General features: G+C 42.9%; 1 long non-coding RNA gene across 1 annotated transcript; it reads right to left on the bottom strand.

Moving 5' to 3' along the window:
- Positions 1-2,376: 2,376 nt before the first annotated feature.
- LOC125150896 (uncharacterized) lies at positions 2,377-19,642 on the bottom strand. The gene is made up of 6 exons (XR_007146543.1): positions 19,469-19,642; positions 13,617-13,740; positions 10,199-12,120; positions 6,493-6,546; positions 5,971-6,083; positions 2,377-2,572 (listed from the first exon to the last, which is right to left on the bottom strand). It is a non-coding gene; the product is annotated as an uncharacterized LOC125150896 (long non-coding RNA).
- Positions 19,643-20,779: the final 1,137 nt, after the last annotated feature.

The raw sequence follows: 20,779 nt of genomic DNA, 5'->3' as shown, positions 1-20,779 counted from the left end.
AGCCTACCAAGGAATATATAATCACGTAGGAGATTAACATTTGCCGACTTACCACCAGGGGACAATATCAGGCTATAATTACTGTACAGATGCTCCTTATGAAATACTGGGCTGGGCGATGTCAGATCCAAAAAGAGGCATGCGACAGTTTCCTCTAAGAGTGTCCAAAGAGGGGACATAGTTTTGTGGAAAGAAGATTGGTCTTTGACTCCCGCCTTGTTATCTATTAGTTAAATGAATATCTTTGGACCCCAGTTTTGTTTGTTTCTTTCTTTCCTTTCTTTTCTTTTTTCTTTTCTTTCTCTCTTTCTCTCTTTCTCTCTTTCTCTCTTTCTTTTCTTTTCTTTTCTTTTCCCTTTCCTCTTTCTTTCTTTCTTTCTTTCTTCGTTTATTTATTTTTGAGAGAGACAGAGAAAGAGTGCACATGCCGAGGGAAGGGCAGAGTGACAAAGAGGGAAAGAGAGAGAATCCCAAGGAGGCTCTGCACTGACAGTGCAGAGCCCAATGCGGGCTCAAACTCACAAACTGTGGGATCATAACCCGAAGCAAAATCAAGAGTCGGATGCTCAACAAACTGAGCCACCGAAGTGCCACCGCCCCTCCCCCCAACACACACCAGTTTTGCTTCTACCTTCTCTGTCAAATAGGCAAGAGAATTTCCAATTCCCTCACAGGACTATTGAGAGTACAGGTCCTCAAACTATCAACAATTTAGAGGAACGTATGAGATACACGTGTAAGAGGACTTGTCAACTGCTGGGCATAAGGGAGGGTACAAGTGAGTGATATGAGTGGCAGCAGCACTCATATATTCTCCTGAGAAATGTTCTCCAATAAAAAATACTACCGGCTCTCATGTCTCTCCGTTCTACATGGTTCTTTTTGCTGTTTCTAACAGTACCTATATTAAGAGTTCATTGTTTTTAGCGTGGTTGGGATGGAGCCTGTTGGAGTTCAACATGCCTGGCACAGCGCAGACACCGAAGAAAGAAAAGGAGGGATCAAAGGAAGGGGGAAGGAAGGGAGAAAGGATAGAAATATGTCGTGTTTTAGGGGTAGCGGTGGCTGTCGCATCTCAGAGATAAGGAGATGGGACAGAAAGGAGGGAAACAGCCTGCCGGCATTTTGCCTCAAATATTTAAGGGCAGCGGTAAGTGAAGATAGATTTGTCAGAGGTATTTATATTGACGATGGGGAAATTTAGGGATGCCACCGTGAATAAATATGGTTTGATAAATTCCCAGGAACCACTTGTGATGCCTCATCTGTCTCTACGGCTGTATCTACCCACACAAACATGGAGACAGTCTTTTTGTCAAAAAACAAACAAACATTACTTTTAGAGCTGATCTAAGACTATGGATCTTATGTGTAGGTGAGCAGCATTTACTGAGCCCTCACTGTGTGCAGAGCACGAGACCAGGTGGTAGGCCTGTTTCCGTGGGACGTGCTTCGTGGTTGCATCACAGCACAGCCAAACCGTGGCCAGGACCTGGGAGCAGGGCTGATTTGCCTTCTCATCCTTTGGGCAGGATGTCTTCACTTCTTTTCTTAAAGAAGTTTTTTTAACGTTTATCTATTTTTGAGAGAGAGAGAGATTTTTCAGAGCATGAGCAGGGGAGGGGCAGAGAGAGAAGGAGACACAGAATCCGAAGCAGGTTCCGGGCTCCCAGCTGTCAGCACAGAGCCCACTGCGGGGCTCGAACTCACGAACTCTGAGAGATCATGACCTGAGCCAAAGCCAGACGCTTAACTGACTGAGCCACCCAGGCACCCCACTTCTTAAGTTTTAAAAAGATGTCACAGGTAATTCTGAGTTCCTTTCTACCAACATTTGAACGAACAGAAAGATAAAAAAGGCAAGCACTTAAAAGGAAGGCTCCTTAAAAGTTCTTTACTCAAAGGACCTCACAATTCCATCTCCTCTCAAACTGTACCCCCTCTCCGCCTGCTCTCTCCTGCTTCTCTCCCACCATCTCAGATTCTCGAGAGCTTTCGTACTTAGTTATCATGTGTCTTCACCACTAAGACACAAGCTCACTGAGGGTGGGGACTTTGGGCTGCTTTGTTGGCTGCTGAACCCCAGCAAGTGGAATTAACATGGGCTTGTATCGGGAGTTCAGCAAGTGTTGGTTAAGGAAATAAAGAAATAGTGAGGATTTGTAGTAGATAAATGCTTAGCAAAATACTTTCTTGAAGAGGCTGTATGGCTTCAAATTTGCGGAGGGAGTTTCTGGATTTCTGAAAACCACAACGAATGTCTCGTTATTTAATTCCTTTTCTCCCAATAAATAACTTGTTGTTTCTTACTAAGGACGGTGGCTAATACAACACATTGCCCAAGATTTAGTAAATGTTTATTGAACAGTGACTATGGATTGGACACTTTTTTCCTGCATCCTTCTAAAAGCAAGGCACTCATAAAGCCATTCAGAGGGCTCTGCAGTTACTTACCCAAGAGCCTCCCGGAGTATAGAAGTCACTTCTGAGTCCCCAAGGAAACGCTCTCTCTCTCCTTGTGGTGGGGACTGGAGAGCCACAGAAACAGAATCGGGGTGTATGTCTGATCTTTCTGCAAGTGGTAAAGAAGAATGCCTTTGACGGATCTTACTCTGACTCCCACAAACCTCCTAGATCAAGCGGGGACCCACAGCATCTCTTGAGACAGGGGGGTGGTAGGAAATGTTAATCTCTAACCCGAGGCTCCCCAGGGCTGTGCCAGTTAGAGTCCCCATCAAACCCCAGTTGAAATAGTGTTTCCTTCCAATGGACCACTTATTTGGGGATGCCTTGGAGCGGGGGGCCCTCAGTTTGGGAGCCACTAAGGTGACCACATTTTACCGTCTTAACCCTTTAAAGACGGCGCTGACATTATCTGGCAGAGCAGGGGGTCGCGGTGACCTGACTTTAGAAGTGATTTAGTGAGAGCTGAGCCCCAGCTTGTGAATCCTATTTTCAGTCTTCATGCAGTTTTAAGATTTAGCCCAATTTCCAGACCATCCCCTACCCAGGCTTGAAAATGGCTTTATTTCACACTTTGCGGCAGGAGGTAAGTGGGTTTCTATGTGAAACTGATGGTGCCAAAGACATTTACGAACATTAAAAAATGTCTGAACATGGCTTCAAGCCACTCAGACTATTTCTCATCCCGCGCCGTGCCTTGTGAAGCGTATGCAAGTTCAGAGCTCTCTTTGAAATCAGTGGCAGTTACGAGCTTCGAGCAACTCTGTGGGGCACTGAGCGATATAATAAATGAGCCCCTTTGAAGACCAACCATTGTAGTCGGGCTCTTTTTGTGCTGCCCGACACTGATTTCTCGGGGTGTTCGGCGGTGGGTGGGAGTGGCCCATCAGCAACACGCCCTGCCCTCCGGGTCTCCAAGTTCAGCCTAGGGGTGGGGGGGTGCGGACGGAGAAGGAAGACCTCTGATTTCCTTCAGGCATCGCTCCCAACCCTTTCCGCTCTCCTGATATCAACATGTGGGATAAACCATCCCACACCCACACGCTTTGATTTGAAACAAAACCAAAGCTGCCTTTCATCCGCATGGACTTATTGGTCCATACAGCAAGAAAACACCAACAGTAACAGCGAGAGAAACAAGACAAAAACCAAGAGCTGTTACCTGCCAGGAGATAAAGCAGATGTGATTTGTGTATCAAGGGGTTTTTCAGATTATTTATTTAGGAGGAGGCAAAGAATACAATCTGGGAGAGTTTTCATGTTTCTCTGATGACATTACAGGTCACAGTGATATTCTGACACAAAGATGAAAGTCCTTGACTATTCTTAAAAGGGAATTAAAGCTTTTTTTTTGACTTTTGACTAAATACTCTTTAAAAAAAAATTTTTTTTAATGTTTGTTTATTTTTGAGAGACAGATCATGAGTGGGGGAGGGGCAGAGAGAGAGGGAGACTCAGAATCACAAACAGGCTCCAGGCTCCGAGCTGTCACCACAGAGGCGGACGCAGGGCTCGAACCCACAAACCGTGAGATGGTGACCTGAGCCGAAGTCGGACGTTTAATGGACTGAGCCACCCAGGCTTCCGTAAGTACTCTTTTTTTTTTTTTTTTTTTTCCTTTTTTAAAGTTTATGTATTTATTTTGAGAGAGACAGGCAGCACGAATCAGGGAGGGGCCCAGAGAGAGGGAGGGAGAGAGAGTCCCAAACAAGCTCTATGTGGAGCCTGACAGGAGACTCAAACTGACAAAACCGTGAGATCATGACCTGAGTTGAAACCAAGAATCGGATGCTTAACTGACTGAGCCACCCAGGCACCTCTTGACTAAATATTCTTAAATGGCTAGTATGTAAATTTCAAAGTTCAAATAATTAAGTTGAGTAAGATAAGTATGTTTGGGTTGCCTTTAAATATGTTGAAAAGAAGGGGTGCCTGGGTAGCTCAGTAGTTTCAGTGTCCAACTTCGGTTCAGGTCATGATCTCATAGTCCATGAGTTCGAGCCCCACATAGGGCTTTGTGCTGACAGCTCAAAGCCTGGAGCCTGCTTTAGATTCTGTTGTCTCCCTCTCCCTCTCTGCCCCTTCCCTGCTCGCACTCTCTCTCCCTCAAAAATAAATAAACATTAAATAAAAATAACTAACTAAATATGTTTACAGGAAGTTTGAATTACTTGGTCCAATTTTTCAAGTGCAAGTTTGAATGGCAATTGGAACGCTGTCTCTTGCGCTACGTGCAGAATTCAACTCATTTCTGCTGAGCGCCTTCTTTATTTCTTGCAACCACACTGTGAGATCACTACTGTTAATCCTACTCCGCCACAGAACTGAAGCAAGGGAGGTTCGACGACAGAGAGCTGCGAGTGCCAGAGCCACAGCCAAAGGCAGGCCCTCTGACTAGCAAGTCTGGCCCTGATCCCACCATGAAACTATAGCTTTTTCTCAAACTACAATAATCCAACCCTCTCCCCAATTAAATTAGCATGCTGTTTATTCACAAGGAGAAGTGTCTGAGCAAATATTGAGTTAGGTCTAAGTCCCTGCAGGGGCCAATCAAGAATGATCGTAAGAAAAGTAAATATCAGGTAAAACAGACTTCAAGGAAACGTGCATTTCAAGACACAAATGTGGGATAGGAAAGTTCCAAGCCCTCCTTACCATCTTTGAAACTCTTCTCAAATCAAGAGCAAAAATAGACAGACTTATCCTCATAACTATTGATTGGCTTAAGGCCTCTTTCAGTTTACTTTTTTGTGTTCTGCCTCATTGCAAAATGATGCCAGGTGGATAGCAGATAACAAATAAGTGGGCTATAGGTAAAGAACAAAAGAAAGAAAGAATATTAACTGGAAACCAGAGGTGAATTAATACATGCAAATTCATGCCACTGTGAGGATGAAAGCAAAACATAAACACAAAACCAAAGAAGAGCGGCTGTAAAATAATAATTGTAACAACAACAATAATGGCAAACATGTGTGGTGGACTTATGATTTGCCAGACAACGGTGCTAAACACGTCTACACTGATTGTGTCTTTTAATTTTTACTGCAGCCTTATGAAGGAGGTAGGATTATTTTTGTTATTTTACAAACAAGGAAACTGAGGCCCAGAGAAACTAAGAGGGTCAAGGTCAACGAGCTGCTAGATGAGGGATGCTGGATTTGAACCCAAGCTTTGTGGTTTCAAGACTCTGCTCTTGACCATCCCTCGCTGTACGCCCAGATACACATATTGTTGTTGCTAATGAAAAACCTATTGTTTTCTGGCATTGGGCGGAAGGGAGATGGCTCTTTGTGCCCTCACGAGTGGGCATGCTGGTTGGAAGGTTAGTGGCTTTCTCAACGTCCTCCATGATGCTAACAACGAAGGCTGACAGGCCGATGATTGTTTCTTGTTGGTCCCACAATGCAAGCCGGGGCCCAATGCCAGCATGCAATTCACTAAACGTGAGTAAAAGTAAAAGGAGCTAAAACAATATGGTTCAAGTATTTAGTTTGGATGGCTTACCTTGACCTTGAGATATAATCTAAACTATCTAGGGAGACAGATGGACTTCATGTCCTTCAAGCAATCCTCCATGGAGCCTCCTTAGCTGTAAACATTCCTTGAGCACTGCTCTGCTGGAGGAAAAAGAAAAATCACAACCATAGAGAATGGAGACCATAAATCTGGAGTGAAACTAATCTCAGTTTTGCCTTCAGTGTTACTCAGCAGTCCTATTACATGCGCTTCTCCCATTTCCCTCAGCTGCTATTCCAAACCTTTACCACTCTTCAAAGCTTTCAATCTTCTCTTTGGGATGACCTTGTTTCTAAGTCAGGGACTGGCCGCCATCAAAAATGGCGTCCTTCATTTTCCCACCCATTCAGCCGCAAGCCCATCCACCTCTGCACCCATCCTTTCCCTGTCCCCATTGCTAGCCAAAGACAGTTTTCCTGTCAAAGGCAACTCTGTCCACTGGTGCTATGGGGTATTATTCCACCTTGCCTCCTTAGAAAACGTGCTTTATCAGCAAGGTCCTTTTCTTACCTCCGATGCTCCATTGGCTGTTCCCCTCAGTGTACAAATATGTTCATCCCTCTCCTTTAAAAAACAAATAAAACCTATTTAAATAGCTAATTTTTTTTAGCATCCCTAAGTTTCTTTTTTTGACAGCCCTTCTTTCACAAAGCGCAAGCTGGATTTCCTCACTCTGACTCCACATTACACATTCACTGCTGGAACCATTCTAACCTGGCTCTAGGCACGTCAGTGCACTGAAGTTGCCCTGCTCACTTCCTGACGCATTTAAAATTCTCATCTTATATGACTTGTCCTGCCTGCTGACTATTCTCCCAGGCTTGCAATTCTGGTTTGCCTTTCACAATATTCCCCTCCCCCCCCCCCCCCCCCCCCCGCCCCCATCTCTCTCTCTCCTCATTTACCTCTGCACTGGTTACTCCTTTCTTGTGCCTTGACTGGGTTCTATTTCTCTCCCCTCTCCTTAAACGCCAGGGTTTTCTTTCCCATTCACTTTTGGGGAAAATCTTGGGTCCCAAGGTTTTACATCTAAATCTCTATCCTGAGCCCATATCTCCAACTGTTTTCTAAATAAGTTCCACCTGGGTATCCCACAGGCACTGCAAACTCAGGATGTTCAGAATAGAACGTCTCTGCTTTGGGGCCCATACCTATTTACTACACAAAAGCCTCTCTCCCTCCTAGATTCTTCGTATGAGTGAATGTTAGACCCTTCCCTCAGTTTCCCAAGCCACCATTCTGGGATCCTTGGACCCCTTTCTCACATTCCAGGCAACGCATCCCTATGTATTCTACTCTTGCTTATCTGTCATGTCTAAGGGGGCTACCATGTTACTTGATCAGGTCACTGACTCCCTTAACCACTGCAATATAATCCTTGACATTTCTCTCCAGGAACTTCCATTTCCACCAACCCTCCCCCCCCCCCCCCGCCGCCGCCCCGCCCACACTGTCATAGTAGCCCCAGAGTTCAAATACAAAAACTTGATTACATTTCTGCCTCAATTTACAATCGATCATTAGCATCTCTGACTCATACCATATAGTTGGAAATCTTTTGTCTGCCTGGAAAACACCTATTCATACTTCTCTTTCCTCTGAGAAGTTTTCCAGGACGGATTGAAATGTGTTATCCTAATGTCCCAGTCAACTTTGTGGATCATCCGATTTTGTAAATCTTACCAGATTGACTTGTTTGCAAGTCTGAGTCTCTGCTTGTTTAAATGCCCTGAGAGTAGGACCTTGCTTTCTCAACTTTGTATCCACAGCATGTAATATACTAGCAGGCCCTCAGTAAGCATTAAGAGAGTGAAGGAATTTTCAGAAGGTCTGTAATTGCCATGAGTGGCAAAAAAATCTTGCCTGGGGAATCTCTTACCCGAACAAGAGACCAGTATTCAATTACTTCTTCATAATAACTCACTTTTCCTCTCGTGGGGAATATATATCCAGAAAATATTGGCTATTGAGTGATCCAAAACTGTTAAGGTTAACTAGCAAAGTAGAAAGAAGGTAGTTCCTTGGTAGTTCCCAGGTGTTTTAAATGAGCATCTTGGACACAAATGGACAGACCCATTTACGAACTGGGTAACCCGAGGCAAATCTCCTAGCCTCCTTTTCTCATTCTTTGTGTCCTGTTTGACCCTGAGATTTGGATTCTGGGGAAAAACAATGCCTATACTAATCTGGCCCTTTAGGGTCTGTCAGCCTAGTCCTTATGGAAACACAGCTCTCCTAGCATTTGGCCTCTCCATAAATACACAATTAACGCATGCCTAGAGATTTATTGGCTGGTATCTTCATCTTTGCCACATTCTTTCAAATTGATTTAGTGGTGGAGAAAGCTAGGCCAAGAGCATGATTTATCCATTTGACCTTTGACCTGGCCTGGAGCCTCATTCAAATCTGTATTTTCGTGGTAGGCCTGTATTTTAATCATTAAGTTACTTTCCCCACTGTGTTTTGTGTCCTTTCTAACCCTTGAAACAAAATCAAATTATGTATTTTGAATCAACAGAGCATTGAGAGAGTCAGTCATGGGACAAAAGGAGGCAAGGTGGGGAGCAGGGGAAAAAGCAGATTGTCAGATTCAAAGCGAGAGCTGCATTGTGGCAACTGGGGCTTAGGGATCAAGACTAAAAAATTTTTTTAATTTTTTCATTTAAAAAAAGATGCTCACATTTCTGGCTAATTAGCGCTATAAAGAATCAGCACCGTTGGCAAGGCTAAATAAGGTGGGCCTTTTCCCCCTGCTTTGCAAGGTTGTTTTGAGAAGTCAATGTGGTGACATAGATGAAAGCAATTTGCCAATTATAAAGTTCTCCGTTAATGTGTTCTATTACCCGAACAGCCACTCTGTAGATACTATCACCTTTGGGGTCACTGAGTCCCACAGTGGCTACTGGTCCACTGAGTTCCAGGGGAGCATTGGCCTTGATCAGTATGGCAACATTTGCCCCCACAGGAATACCAAATATACCACCTGCAGAGTGCTGCTTTAAAGGCCAAGGATCTTTTTCTTATTTAAAAAAATGCAAAAGACTTTCAGTTTTCGAAACAATAAGTGGCACTGACATCTCTCAAGATTGAAAGCACTATTGTCTCATTTTTAAGCACCCCCTTATTATTAGGCGAGGATGTTGTTGGCAGGAATGAATAATTAGGTAACTCTTTGTGGGCACATTTTGTTCAGGTCCCAAGGGGAACGGTACAATTGTAACATCTCCTTGGATTATTTCACAAACATATGGCAAAGAAACCACCTGAGCCAGATGTACAAGCATATTATACCGGGTCTGTTTTAACTTAAGACTGTGAAATACATCAGATGGTGAAGTTATTTTGGTCGTGAACATCCATCATGGAAATCTATAGAAGCATCTTCTCTTTATTGTCCATTTTACTTGGACTGAAAATAATCAAGAACAAAACAGCTTGGAAATCATCACCTGCAGCAGAAGATTCCAGGTGAAGTTCAGGACCTAATGAAGTGCATGGTCTGGATTTCCATGGGCCCCAGACACCTCCACATAGTTTATTAATGCCTAGTACCAATATTCACTGCCGGCAGGTCTGGAATCTCAACTAAACAATGATTATTTTCAATTCTCTTCTCCTCATCTTGTGTTTTCACTCCTCTGGAGATGCATATGGGTAATTTAATATGGAATTTTTTAATAATGAGGATATAGTCTGTCCTGATTCAGTAGGGAGTTTCTGTGTTTTTTTTAGCCTGTTTTATTATTACAACATTGGCTGTTTATTTTACTAAAGACTCATCATCTGGTACTGGCCTCTTGGAATCATAGTAATCTAAGCAGAAGCGTCCATCCCATTTGCTAGTGGGAACACCCAATTTCAAAATGACCGGGATCATTTTTAATCCGAGTTACTTCAATTTCAGAATTAGAAGATGGAGGTGCCATTGAACTCTCGAGCGTACAGTGTTGTGCTTGGTCTGATACGAAAATAAAGACTACACAGATGCAGGCAACTGTATTTTCCCTTCAATACCTACATGCAGATTCCATTAGCATTAATGAGTGCCTCCGCATGTGTACTGAAGAGTTACAATGGAATCTATTACTTTATCCGGTTAAAAAGAAGAAAAAAGACTCGCACCGCATTTTTGAGCTTTTCCTGATACAGAGAAATACTCAGTGTTGAGAGTCTGCGAACAATATGGTGGCGGTGGCATGAGGGAAAAGGTACTTACTTTTTATAGCCTGCGTGGTGTAGAGCGGAGATTTTGGGGTTGAATTACTGTGGTTGGCGAATGCTGAAGCTGACAATAGGGGTCCACAGGGTCCTGGATATTCTGCCTTTGTGTTGCATCAAAATAAGGAAACCAAGTATTTATGAACTTAATTCTGCTTTTCAATTTTTCCCCCTTTGAAATGGCAATTCTCTGCATGGTGATATGTATAGATGCGCAGTTCGGATGTGTTCCTAGCCAACGTGATGTTCCATAAACGTGGTGCACCTGTGTTTTCTTGGTCACCCTGCTGTCACTGGGGTGCCTTAAAGCGCTCTTTCCGAAATAAGTGAGTATGGGGAGGCGGGCAGGCGAGTGGGAGAAGGGGGAGCATCTTCCCCTCCCCTTTTTAAAAAATGTCTTCTCATTTGGAAAGCCTTGGAATGTAGATTTAATTTCAAGTTAAGACGTAAGGTTTGTCCAGAGAAGTTGACAAATCCCCATCTGGGATTGCCGTGGCCCCATATGCCCTCATATTGTACCCATCTCACAGGGATGTAGCTGTATTTATAATACACACTTCTAATATTGCAGAACTGCTAAGGTCAGGGCATTCTGAGCCTTGCGGTATTAGGCAAACAACCATCCCAAACTGCACATCACACAGAGGCCCCCTTTGTAAAGCTGCTAACCCAACATCCCTCAGCGACCGGTGGGGACTCGATGTATTAATGACCTCTACCCGGCAAGCCCAATGCCCTGATCAGTCTGAGAAATGGACTCTGAGCGTGGGGACAAACCACAACAAGTGGAATGAGATGACTGGCAATGAAGGCAGACGACAGAACAGGACTATGGATTCGGTGCCCTTACCTTCATTTCCCCCCTGAAGATTTAAACTTCTAACGGTAAAAGCAATAATGCTCTGACCTTAAAGGGCTGGGGCTGTGTTGCGACTGGTTGTTTAAAGAATCAATTCCTCAGCAGCTCTAGTATCACTGACTCTGGTGGAGGCGGCCACGGAGGCAGCAACCACAGAAACTGGAGTTCAGTCATATTGGCATCAGATTCTAGAAAGGGGAGGGCAGGGAGAGAGGGAGTCTATTGGCCTAAAAAGCTGAAACATCTGCTGGGGTTATTAACAGCTTTTTGGCTGAGTTCAGCAGCAGGGCACCTTGTGGTTGATAGATTCTTCTCTCAGCAATTCAAAACAATGCAGTTAAAGCAAATTTCTCATTTTCAGAGCCCAGCGTAATGAGGCATACAGTATTTTAAAAATAGTCACACTTAAAATGGTCAATGGCAGCGAGTGCAATCAGTGGTTACCTTCGGTATTCCATCGAGTTGTTAACTTTGTCAGGATGATTGTGTAACATGGATTTTTCGAAAGACCACCGTAGCTCACGGTTAACTCGCTTTGTAGGAATTTACATTATTTATGAAGTTCATGCAGATTATCCAACGGTGTAAATATTGGCAAACTTGATCAAAACCACTTAGAGGCCTTGTGGCTCTCCCTTCTCAAAAGTGCATTAAACCATTTTGAGGTCCAAAGGTCCAGTTCCGGGAAAGGTTCTGAGGGGCCTTATTTTGTACATGAAGCAAAACATCACGTGTGATGACAGCCCGGGCTGGAAAGAGTATTGGTTGGAAGTCAGGTGGAAGGTTCTAGGCTTGTGTCAACTGGCTGGATGAGTCCTTGGGCGTCAATCTTGCCGCCTCGATTTCCTCCCGAGGAACATGGTGGGCCCTGTTCCCGGGTACATCTCCAGATGTTTCCATCCAGCTCTGCCCTATCCTGGGAGCTGTGGAGTTCAAATCCAATTTTAAAGTGTTCCTTTCGTGAAATCCGTGATTGAAACCAAGTTGAGACTGCTCACAAATGCCGTTTTGCATCAGCACATGACGGTATGCGTGGTATTTGGGTGGGGGCATCAGACAAACTGTAAAATTAAATAGCTCTGTCAGTCACTTCAAGTGAGGGTACCATATGTTGTAACAGACGTGGGCAAAGTACAGCCAGCCCCAGCTGGATCTCCTAGCCTGTTAGTTTATCTGGCTAGACGACAGCATCCAGCCCAAGGAAGGGTCACATATGACTTCATGTCCTACAGGTCCAGCACACAAACTTTGGCCGAAGGAAGGGGGTGATGAGGGAGAGGGAAAGCTGACCTGGTGTGGACCGACATCTGTGATGTCACTGAAGCACCCCCTCCCCCGCCCCCACCCATTCATTGCTCATCAATGGCCCCAGCGCCCAGAGCATGGTACGAAAGGAAGGAGGGGTTTGCCAAGTCACTGTTTCCCCAGGTAAAATGATGATCTGACCATGACATCAAAGGAGGACAGCACTCCCCACTTCCTGGATTCTGATCCAGGACTTTCTAGGGGCAGAGATAGTATTTTGATCTATTCAAAAATGATCCTGGTTGGTTCTAAGATACACCCTGGTAAGCAAGGGTCCCATGAATGTGGGCGTGCTTCTAGTCTCCATAACCAGACAGTTTCTATCACTGAGGCCGAGGGTACACGTTCCAAGTCACATTGATTTGGCTTGTCCCTTTCCTTAGTTAATAGCCTCAGGTTTCCCTCAAACCTGCTGGGAGCACAAGTCAAGTCAATAAGAACAAATTGAAGCCTTTCTGTGCTGCCCAGAATCATCATATGGTGTCATCCTTTATTCCTGAATCAACTTAAAGGAAAACCTTCAGAACGGCCAGAGCCTTTTCATCCTGCAGATCGAGGACAAGAATATCCTCAAGTTCCTTGCAACAGAACCCATCTGGTTGGTACCAGGCCTGACTTTTAGATGGAACAGTGTATAAAAGATAACCTCACACCTTTGCAGGGATGTAAGATACTTGGGAGATCCTTCTGATGGCAGTTTGGGGCTGAAAACCCAACTGATGTCACATCTTGTCCCCCAGGAATACCAGCCTAAGTGCTGTTCTGAAATTTGCTGAAGCCACAGGAGGTCTTCCCATCGCTGAACGATCAACACTTGGATCCCTGTCTACAGGCGCCAAGCAGTTTGCTGAAAGCCTTGGTTTTGGTGGATAGCAATCTCAGGGCAGACCACCAGCCTCTCCCATAGCTCTGTGGCACAAGTGCCCTACGGTGTTTCTGTGTCATAGGAACACTGTCACCTTGTGCAACAATAAGGGAGTCACCAGTGGGTCTAATGTGGGGGAATGCTGGCTCAGGTAGTCTGAGTAAGGACAGCATATCTCTGAGAGCTTCCATGGAAAGTCGTCCCCATGCTTTTCTTCTCCAAAGAGACAGATGAGATGGGGAAGGAAGATCCAGCCTTTGTTGGAAAGACAGTGACCAAGGTTTCTGGGTAAATGGGATGTCCAGCTCCTGAATCCAGTGCTATTGAACTTGGGGCCGCAGATTCTCTGAAGGTCCATGTAACACATGCTACTTATTCAGTAGTTACCTACTGAAGCTTGGGGACTCAGCCTGGGGACCTCAGCCTGGCGACTCCTGCCTCATAGGCTGCTGAATGGGTAGTCACATTCAGTAAAGTCACAGTATGGCCTTAAGATGACCTTCCACAGACTCTGAAAAAGAACCCTAAAATAAGGCTGATCAGAAATAAATAACAATGTATTACTCCCCTCCCTAAAATATCAACAAATCTATGTCACAAACAAGTACAGACATGCCCTCCCATCCCATGTCACCCAGAGCATGGATGTTGATTTGCTAGAAGTGTGTGTGTGTGTGTGTGTGTGTGTGTGTGAGAGAGAGAGAGAGAGAGAGAGAGAGAAAGAGAGAGAGAGAGAGTTTTAAACACATCACCTGTCAAGTCAGGGCATGCATGAGACCAATAGCAAATAATATTTTTTGTATTACTGAATAAAAAGTGATAGTATCCTACTTGAACTTTGCCATATTTAAACATAATTCAACTCAGAAGAGCATGTGTAGTACTTAGTAAAATCAAGTAGAAAATAGGCAAGCCATGGACCATGACTATTTGGGCCAATAAGCTGGTAGTTAATTTTGAGTAAACCCAACCTGTATATAATAATCTGCCTTCTTCCAAAGTAAGACTAAGCATTGTTATCATTTAGTGTTAAATATTAGACCATCATACTTTTTCAGAGTGAGGGTTTCATAATAACTGAATGACAACCTAGCATAGTATCTTAACAATTGCCTAACAATTGTTCTTCTATAATCCGAAATAAATCTTGGAATGACTTGTTACTTCTATGAAGGATTTTTCTTAAGGGCTGCTACATACATGAAAGATGGAGGAGATAATGCAATCTTGGTATTGCCACAGCAAAGTAACTATATTCTAATAGCAATCCAAGTGATGATAGGGGTCATCTGGTCTAATCTCATTGTTAAATGGGGAGACAGGCTTAGAAAGGGTAAGCTGCTTGTTCAAAGCTACAACAGTAGAAATTTCTTTCGGACATATTCCATTTCTCAACATAGTTTTAATCACAAAGCCAGACTCCCTTACAAGATATGTTATCAAAGATAGAGTAAATAATCTAAGATGGGATTCTAATCATAGTATCTGTCCGTTTGTCTCTTTCTTTTTCATATATTCCCCTAAATACCATTCCTTTAGAGAGGGATGTCTACTCTCTGATCCAAAAGGAATAGGAAATTTCGTTCCTAAAATTCTTCAGTGGAAAGTCTGTATTGATAGCCAGCACTAATATTATCAATTCATCAATGAATAAATAGCTATTTTGATGTACTGAAATACATAAGAATATAAAGTAGCACCAACTGTAAGTGAGATGCTCTGGGGAAGGAATACCGATATTTTTGGGTGCTCTTTATGTTCCAGAACCCTGCTAAGAGCTTTTCAAATTATGTGATTTATTTTAATTATAATCCTCCTCTAAGGTAGGTACTTTTTTACAGATAAAGACACTGGGACCCAGAGAAGGGAAGAAAATTCTTAATGTTTCTCCATTATTATGTGGCAGATGTTTCAATCTCAGGCCACCTGTCTTGAACTCTTTGTTTACCTATATGTACAACACATATGTAGAAGGATATATGTTCAAAGGAGCATGCATAGTAAGTGATGGGCATTATAGATCATGACTGAAAGGAGAATTCAGAGGAAAAACTATTGGGTATTCCTGGAATGAATCAGTGATGAATTCTGCCAGATTAGAGTGCTTGGCTACCATGTTTCCTTGAGAAAGTGGATGAGCCAAGTCTCAAGGAATGGGTAGGTTTCGATAGGCAAATATGATAGGGAAAAACAATTTTACTTTGGGGAAATAAATTCCGGCAGAGAAAGCATAGTAAAGAGACATGAGTAGATCACCTTGGCTAGAAAGGAAGATTCCCTTTGGGAAGCCATGACACAAGGCTAGAAAGGAAGCTTAGGTTTGGACTCTAAAGAATTCAGAGTCAGGGTAAAGGGTTTGGATGTAATACTTTGGATGAGAGCGGACTACAGAAAGTTAGTTGGAGCTCACTCAGGGAACCAGAGAAAGGAGAGTATCTCAGATTTTACTATGGCAGCACAGGTACGAGGCGGTGTTGGTAGTGATGCAATGAAGACAGACCTAAAGGAATTTACAGGGTAAAATAAGCAGTGTTCCAAGGAGATGTGGGGACTGAATGCAAATCAATCCAGATATTATTCCCTGGCGGGACCTGGTATAATAAAGGTTGTCAAATTGTTTGCTTCATCTGTTGACTATTCAATTGTTGAATGCCTACTAGGTACTTGATGCTATTCTGTTCCCTGCAGATACAGCAAGTAAGCCAGACAGCCCCATTCTGTGCTGCTAGGGAACTTACATTCTAGTGGATGCTCTGGGGGCTATGGCTTGTGGTGGGGAGGGACTCATGAGTGAGGACTGTTTTTATTAGAAGATAGTGAGTTGGAGGTGAGATTACGGCAGCCCGTGTTAAAGTGTAGAGCAACGATAAAGAATAATGTCATCGTAGGGAGACGAGGGTTAGAAGGAAGAAATTAGAAAGCCCAGTGGAAGTAATCAGGTACCAAATCACTTCCAAATCACAAACCACTGCCTTTACATTCCCCATGTATGCACCCCCTCAGTCTGCTTTTATCATTCGATTTATTCCATGCCCTGAACCCACATTTCTTTAGTGTTCTTTTGGTATCGCTAAATTTTTACCTATCAGGGAAACAAGATTTGAATAATTCTATTCGTTTGCTGCACAGGAAGATATCTGACTATGTCTGATTGCTTCAGGAGTGCTATGAAATATTTTTATTCCATGAAATTCTTTAGGGCAGTGCTTCTCAAAATTTAATGTGCACACAAATCACCTGAGGATCATGTTAAAATGCAGCTTCTGATTTTGTGTACCTGGGATGAAGCCTGCAATTCTGCATTTCTAAGCACCCAGGTGCTGCTACTCATGGTCCCTCAGAGCTAACTTTGAAGCCTTGGCATCATGATGTTATTATATCTCACACTGCCGTCTGTCAATGATGATACTGAAATCAACTGTTTTTATCTTGTAGGTATAAACATATTAAAGGTGTGTAAGCGTCTTCGGCGGGGAAGAAAAGGCATGTAAAATTTTTGTTAGGTAGCCAAGAGTACGGATCAATGGCCAAAGAAAAGGGCATCTTGTGGGAAAAGACTTCCAGATTGGGTGGTCCAAAGAAGTTTCATAGAAAAGGAGGATTTTGAGTTGGTAAGGATTACAGTAGGCAAAGAAGAAGAGAAAACAAAAATCAGGGTTAGAAAATAATGTCAGTGTCAGATTATTTAGATTATTGTGGATTTGTAACACACTCTGACATCTTAATGCAAAGCCCCTCTCATTACTGTAATCTCTCAGATTTTTGTGTTTGTTGTTTTGATTTCATATGAGCCTCCGATTGTTAAGTTTCAAGAAAAAATATATTGAGATTGATTGGATTTCATTAAGTCTAAGGATTTTGGGGGAGTCGATGACATTTCTTTAATGTTGTCTTCTTGTTGCTGTTTGTCCATTTATTACAGTCATTATGCTCCTGAAAAATTTTTAAAGTCTTCTGGGAATATTTTTTTCCTTGGGGCAGTTCTTAACTAAAGAGCATTCTTCCCCAAGTAAGAGTTACTAAAATATCATTAACAAGAGTAAGCAAAAAATACATATAATACCTAAGAAAAAAATCTATCTCTTCATCAACTTGTACCCCAAAGCATCATAACTACTATAGTTGATTTCCCCATTATATTTGCTAATTAGTTACTGCTGATACATAGAAAGAGCTCCTGAAGTTTGAATATATCACATGCACATTCTTTTCACATATAATAAGCTCAATGAAACTTGTTATTATCAAATGATTCTTTTGAGTTTTTCACGTAAATAATATCATCTCAGGATCATGATAATAATTTTCTCATTTTTACTCCATTTATTGTCCTACCTTACTTACTGCATTGGCCAGAACTTCAAAAAAGGCTTAATCATAATGTTTAATGGGAATACCTTTGTTTTGTCTTCTGTGATTTTATACCCAGATCAATATTATTGAATCATTATTTTATTTATCTTCTCTTTTTTTTTTTAATTTTTTTTTTCAACGTTTATTTATTTTTGGGACAGAGAGACAGAGCATGAACGGGGGAAGGGCAGAGAGAGAGGGAGACACAGAATCGGAAACAGGCTCCAGGCTCTGAGCCATCAGCCCAGAGCCCGACGCGGGGCTCGAACTCCCGGACCGCGAGATCGTGACCTGGCTGAAGTCGGACGCTTAACCAACTGCGCCACCCAGGCGCCCCATTTATCTTCTCTATCAAAACAAATTTGATATTTGTGTTTATTTTTGATTAAAAATAATAATCCCAGATTACCATTAGTCCCTAATCACTCAACCTTTCAAGTCTCAAGTTCTTCTAGCTTTGCTCCCTCTCTTGAATTGTTCAAGACAAACATATGGGTGGCACTTTATTTTGAGTCCTTAGATTTCTGAGATTTCTGAAAACGGTTTAGGTTAAAATTATTGGTTACAATTTCTTCCTATAAAAATCTTTAGACAGTTGCCCCATTGATTCTCCCCTTTACAGAAGTCTGAGGTTAAGGCTGAGTTTGTTCTTGTGTAGGATAATAGTTTTCCTCCCTGACTGAATGTCAGAGAGATTCAGTGCTAGTTCTCTCTGGTCTCAAACCAAAACATGTCCAGAAAGGGACACATTAGCTCAGCTGTGGTTAGATCCTCAGGACTTGGGCATTTCTGTGGAGCTGGGGGTGGTGATACATTGCCTTATCCAGACAGCTCCTGCTTTCCCAAAGCATGCTTGAATGGAGGCATGTTTATAGAAACAGATGGGGAGCTAAAAGTCTGCCTGGTGGTGGGTAAGATAAAGGGAAAAGACACAATCTGAACTGTGCCTTGAGATAGGATGAGTTTGCCAGGCCATGCAATGGTAGATGGGAACAATTCAGTCAAAGAACCAGCACCCATTCACAGCACAGAGATAGAAAAGGAAGCAATTTCACATAGGAAAACCACAGAGTGCATGGAGGGAATAGCTGCAGCTGAGGCTGGCAGGTAGGATGGGGCCAGTTGGAGAAACAGCCAAAGAAAAATGGATGTTATTCTGAAGGCAATCACCATTCAAACCAATGAGGAATCATCCCAGGTAAAAAAAAGTGAAAAAGCATCAACTGACTTGTTTTCGGACTTACCACGCTGGTGGCCAGCATGGAATTTGAGGGTGGGCCACTTGGGAGCCCAGAAGAGAGATGAAGATCTGGCGTTGGACAATGGAAATGGATCAGGGACGGATGGAAAACATGTTTTAGGTTTGAACCAACAAGAGATGCAAGGGAGGTAGAGGCAGAGAGAGACCGGGGAGCCAAGATGACTGCTGTTTTCCCAGAGTGTAGAGAAGCCATCCAGGATGGAGCTGTCAACAGGGGTCTAGAGGTTGGGAGAGAGCTCTGGCCTGGTGAAATAGAACGGGGTGTGCATCAGTGGGAGACAGTGTGGTTACTCAGAGAGGGACAACGAAAGGTGAAGCAAGAGCTGAAAGTTGAGGCTAAACACCACGAAGAGATTGGACCGGTCAAGCACTGAACATGCTGTAAGATTTCCAAGTGGAGAAGTGAGTAGCCACTGCTTGAGGAGTCCCTGCTGATTTTGAGAGAAGCCACGTAACTGATTTTGAGAGAAAGTAGGAAGGAGGCCTTGTGATCTCCTAGAAACTGGAAGTAAAGGGAAAAGAGAAGTACGCAGGTAGTTGATGTTGAGACTAAGAGTTTTGCTTACTTGATGGGACTGAGGAATCAAGTCCCCAAATGGATGTTGAGGCTAAGAGTTTTGCTTACCTGGTGGGACTGAGGATTCAAGTCCCCAAATTCAGTTTGGCTTATCCTGGGTCTCCGAGTTATTTTTGGTTTCAGTTCCTTGACTGAACCACAGGACCTGCCTACATTTCTGCTCATTTATCTTTTCTTCTTTTATCTTCCAAATATTTGTTTTTTCTCCAGAAGACTGTTCAATTGTATTTTAACACCTTCCATCGTAATGATCCTGTTGGATAGAGAAAACCATCATTTCAGTGAAATCAGCAACCTAGAATTAGAAGGCATCTTGGATCATTTTGTCTAACGTACTCTCCCAAAATTATAATCCCCCTTTAGCATCCTTAACATATTTCTAGTGATAATAAATTGCTACTTCAGAAGGAAGCCAATTACTTTGGTTGGACATACCATACTTAACAGCATGTCTGTGTTAGTTCACCTGGGATGTGTTCAGCTGCGAGTGTCAGGTGACTCCAAAATTGTTCAAAGATGAAAATACAGTATTTCATCTGATAAGAAGGGCTGAAGTAGGTAAGTTTCATAGTTTGTGAAGTTAGTGTTTCAACACAATGTCAAAGACCCAGGGTTTCTCAATCTTTTCACTACACTATCCTCAGTGTATCAGCTTTAGTGCCCCTCATTGTCACAAGATGGCTGCCATTATTCCAGGCATCACACACAATCATCAGACACCCAGCAGAAGAAAGAAGCCATATCCTGTTTGATTCTTTTTTGTTAGTGAGGAGACCTTGTCCAAAAGCCCTCAGAAGACTCCCACCTTACTACTGCATAGTGGCAATGAGTGTGGATAATAAGCTGCACACCCTGGGTCTGTAATCTAGCTCTACTCCACACACTTCCTAAGACAAGTATTTTTAGTGTCTCTAGCTCTGAATTTCCTCAGCTACAAAACTTAGATAGTCATACAACCTACCTCATAAAGTTGGTGTAAGGATTAGTATTAATATACATAAAGTACTGGGAAAAGTGCCTGGCATATAGTAAGTGTTCAGTAAGTGTCCATTATCATGCATTCAACCAACCTAATTGGGCTACATGTCCATCCCTTAATCAGCTACTGGCAAAAGGAAGGAGGTTACCATGATTGGCTTTGAAACTCAGTATTTATCCTCAAAATGGGGGCTAACAATGTGGATCTCTATATGGATATATGAATAAAACCTGGACTCTGTTAACAGGGAAGGGAGAATGGGTAGATGGCTCTTGGGGAGGCCACCAGTACTGTTGACCATACAATGCACAGCTTGCCAATGACTTTCATCCTATTCATTATCAATTTGCCAACCGTGGTGATGTTGGGAGAAGAAAGTG

This window comes from Prionailurus viverrinus, chromosome D4, assembly GCF_022837055.1.
Source record: "Prionailurus viverrinus isolate Anna chromosome D4, UM_Priviv_1.0, whole genome shotgun sequence".
NCBI classification, from domain to species: domain Eukaryota; kingdom Metazoa; phylum Chordata; class Mammalia; order Carnivora; family Felidae; genus Prionailurus; species Prionailurus viverrinus.
Note: the sequence above shows the minus strand (reverse complement) of the source record. Positions and strands in the feature narration are given on the sequence as shown.